We start from the raw sequence: 4,288 nt of genomic DNA, 5'->3' as shown, positions 1-4,288 counted from the left end.
GTCCTTTTTTGGAGGGTGGTCCGCAGAACTGAGATTTAAAAAATTTTAAAAAAATTATCCCCAGGAGGACCCCGGAAACCCTAATCAATGGGACTGAAATTGGTCAAATTCGTGGTTTAATGCATTTACAAAATGATCCTCTTTCCTTAACAGCATGATGGTCATGACTTCTTTTTACATGAAAGGTGGAAGTTATCTTAGCCACAGACAATCGATCTGAGGTCGACTTAAGTTTCAGAGATGTTTTTTGTTGTTGCTTTAACCCCTYGGATCTGGGATAATCTAGGGAGAGAGACAAACATCAGTCTATCCAGGATTAGATAAATATATATTAAATTCAAGCAGCATTTGGGGTTCCTCCTAGCACAAGGCTGGAGCAGCACAATGCTCCATAAACAGTGCATAGGACGTTTAATGTTTACAAAATTCAACAGTCCAGAAGTTATAGCCCTAAAGTGTGCTATAGAGCCATCAACGGGTCTGCAGCTGTCATCTCTGTTTACAATAACAGTAGGGCTTTTGCACCTTAAGTGCTAGGACCTCTCATTAAATTGATTCCTTCTATAAACTGCAGTGTGATATGATTTCTCTGACAAGTGTGTGAGAAGTTTGATCACCATCTTGTGGTTGTAAAAGGAAGTTACAGGTAACCGATTTATCAGCTTTAAAAAAAAAAGTATTTAAAAAAATATATTTTTAACTGAACTGTCAATTGGACTGATTGGTTAATCAACAGCTGAGACTAGATCTGATTGGTTTGTCAGCTGTTGAGTGTCGCTTTTACCAGGTGTTGGTGTTGTCACTCACAGCTCCTGCTTTGGCCAACAGGCTTTTCAGTGATTGGATAAATCTCTGTTAGTATTGGGTACAGGACTGATTAGTAACATCATGTGGTATTATGGTAGACATTACTTACTGTGTCACCTCCTGGTGTCCATCCTGCTGGACACACTGCAACGAGAGAGACGCATAAACATGCACTGGCGTCAATACTGCCTGTCGTGTGTGTCGGCAGTGGTGGAAAAAGTACCCAATTGTCATACTTGAGTAAACGTAAAGATACCTTAGAAAATTATTCAAGTGAAAGTCACCCAGTAAAATACTACTTGAGTAAAAGTAAAACACGTATTTGGTTTTAAATATACTGAAGTATCAAAAGTATAAATAATTTCAAATTCCTTATTAAGCAAACCAGACGGCAAAATGTTTAAATGTTTTTTGTTTTGTTTACGGAAAGCCAGGGACACACTCCAACACTCAGACGTCATCATGTGTGATTAGTGAGTCTGCCAGATCAGAGGCAGTACGGATGACCAGGGATGTTCTCCTGATAAGTGCGTGAATTGGACCATTTTCCTGTCCGACTAAGTATTCAAAGTAACAAGTACTTTTGGGTGTCAGGGGAAAAGTACATTATTTTCTTTAGGAATGTAATGAAGTAAAAGTTGTCAAAAATATAAATAGTAAAGTATAGATACCKCCAAAAACMACTTAAGTACTTTACATCACTGTGTGTCGGTGTGTTTCAAAGCCTGGACCAGACACAAGGTCTCGTCTACAGAATGTCCTACTGGGAGGTCATTCAGGGTCACCTGTCTCAGAACACCTACGCTGTCTATGATGAACAGACCCCTGGATGTGAAAGGAGAGGAATAGGGACAAGACGAGACCGGATTACTTGAAACGAGTCACACAGGTACTGCAAACAGATATTTGTGTGTGTGTGAGCCCTACCTGAGTGTGTCCCAGGTCCTCCATGTAGACTCCATTGTCTTTGGCAATCTGGATTGTAATGTCAGAGAGAAGAGGGATTTTCATTAGTCCAAGCCCACCCTGCTTCTGAAAATCTATCAATTTGTAAAGCGGGGTAAGGGATGAGAGGTCAGGGATCAGAGTTCGTATACCAGGCCAGCTGTGTGAACTGGGTCTGTAGAGCAGGCGACCACCTCGGGTCCGACGACTCTGAACTCTTCCCCATGCTCACTGAACGCTATCACCTCAGTGGGACAGACAAACGCACTGCAGGACACACACACACACACACACACACACACACACTTTTACTGAACTGTATAGGGATAGGGAATTCTCGGACCATAACACAACTTTCATAAATGTTGTCTGGGTCTCTGGTCTTGACTGAGATGAGCTGAAACCATCAGCCCAGTGGTAGACTGAGGTACTCACAAGTCCAGAGGGTAATAGAGCAGGACAAGGTATCTTCCTCTGTAGTCAGACAGACTGAGCAATGTTTTAAACTGTCTATCAACTATTGAAGTCCCCACCCAGTCTGGAGCAGGCTTAGAGACTGAGGTACGAGAGGGTGAGACATGAACTGTAATCATTACTAACACTTTCTAGTTGTACCACCATCTCTCTCTCTATTTAAGTCATTCTCTTTCATCATCTCTTCATCTCTCTCTCATTACAATAGTCATCTCTCTTTCATCTCTCTCTCTATTACTAGTCATTCTCTCTTTATCTCTTCTTCATCTCTCTCTCTATTACTAGTCATTCTCTCTTCATCTCTCTCTCTATTACTAGTCATTCTCTCTTCATCTCTCTTCATCTCTCTCTCTATTACTAGTCATTCTCTCTTCATCTCTCTTCGTCTCTCTCTCTATTACTAGTCATTCTCTCTTCATCTCTCTTCATCTCTCTCTCTATTACTAGTCATTCTCTCTTCATCTCTCTTCATCTCTCTCTCTCGCTCGTTCTCTGTCTCTGTGTCTCTCTCTGTGTCTATTTGTCTGTGTGTGCACTCATGTAATCATGTGAGGACTAAAAGTGAATAAATACAGCAACATGATGAGCAGGCAGTTGCTTATTATAGCAGTGCGCAGGTAAAGCACGTGGTGGGACGCACTCTTTGCCTTGCTCAGGTGCAGGGAACAGCCAGGGACAGGTGGGCAATGGACCTTCTTGCTGTCCATCGCTTCAGCCGAGTTACAGAAGTATAAAATATGTGAATAAATTGTTGAAAGCGTCCAGGACGTCATCTCCACAAAAAAAAAATCCAGGGTAGGTCGAGTGAAAGCACACAGACAGTAGCTGGACAGTTGCTTTTTCCCATGCTGGCAGAGCAGCCAAAATGTTAGAACATTTTAAGGATACAGCCAGGCAATAAAAAAAAAACTAACATGTCAAMCAGTTTTAGAATAGACCTAGATATTGAACAATGAAAATGCGGTTGAACGTTGTGCAGGGCTGTACCCAATCTTTATTATCATAATGTCATTCATTGCACCCTGTCTTGGCCAACCCCGTGATAGTTTTAGTTGGCCACCACCGAAGTGTCAGCTGATGAATGTTGTCGACTTTAATCCATTAGCTAGCTAAATCGGCTGTTCTGTACTAGTGGTAGAACGAAGTGTCCAGTAGCGTGCAAAATATGTTGACCCTCATCTCAAACGTGTTCCGACTTGGCAACGCCAGCAAGAATGTGGTACGTACTACTGGCAACCTACGTGCCGCTGTCCATGGTGCTGAAAGCTAGCTAGGTGATTTCGCTATGAGATAGCAAGCTAGCTAGCTAACTACATTTGCCAGATGAGAGGTTGCTAGTAGCTTCAGTCCCAGATAGCAGTGCTGACCTTGTAGATGTCGGCCCGTTAACATGGTCACTCAKAGCCCCAACTGAACAACACAATATCCAAATCATTTTTGTTTGGCGCTTGCATTGATGACAGCCTGTCCATGCATTTGTTCTATTCGGCCAGATACAATTTGAACATAGATGTAGCGGGATAATTTATTTATATTTATTTAACTAGGCAAGCCAGTTAAAAACAAATTCTTATTTACACGACCAGTCCCTATGAGACTCCCAATCAGGGCAGGTTGTGACACAGCCTAGATTCGACCCGGGTGTTTGTGTAGTGACGCCTCAAGCACTGAGATGCAGTGTCTTAAATCACTGCGCCACTCAGGAGCAACGAGTTTGTAGTCTTATATTTATTTCCTAAAAGTTGATTAGGAAGTACAGGGACAAGGGGAACAGGTGCACTGGCTTTTTTAGGGAAAACATATTGAGAACTAGGTCTCTTTTACAAATGCGCCCTGTATATACAACATAAATATACACATTATACCATATGTGTATATATATACAGTGCCAGTCAAACGTTTGGACACCTACTCATTCCAGGGTTTTTCTTTATTTTTGCTATTTTCTACATTGTAGAATAATAGTGAAGAGTCAAGACTNTTCTACATTGTAGAATAATAGTGAAGAGTCAAGACTATGAAATAACACATATGGAATCATGTAGTAACCAACAAATTGTAA

At 41.5% G+C, this 4,288-nt stretch overlaps 1 pseudogene; it reads right to left on the bottom strand.

The window, feature by feature from the left end:
- Positions 1 to 1,505: 1,505 nt before the first annotated feature.
- LOC112072135 (peroxiredoxin-4-like) lies at positions 1,506 to 2,933 on the bottom strand (annotated as a pseudogene).
- Positions 2,934 to 4,288: the final 1,355 nt, after the last annotated feature.

This window comes from Salvelinus sp. IW2-2015, unplaced genomic scaffold (assembly GCF_002910315.2).
Source record: "Salvelinus sp. IW2-2015 unplaced genomic scaffold, ASM291031v2 Un_scaffold1830, whole genome shotgun sequence".
Taxonomy (NCBI): domain Eukaryota; kingdom Metazoa; phylum Chordata; class Actinopteri; order Salmoniformes; family Salmonidae; genus Salvelinus; species Salvelinus sp. IW2-2015.
The sequence above is the reverse complement of the archived record's forward strand: the minus strand, read 5'-3'. Positions and strand labels throughout refer to the sequence as shown.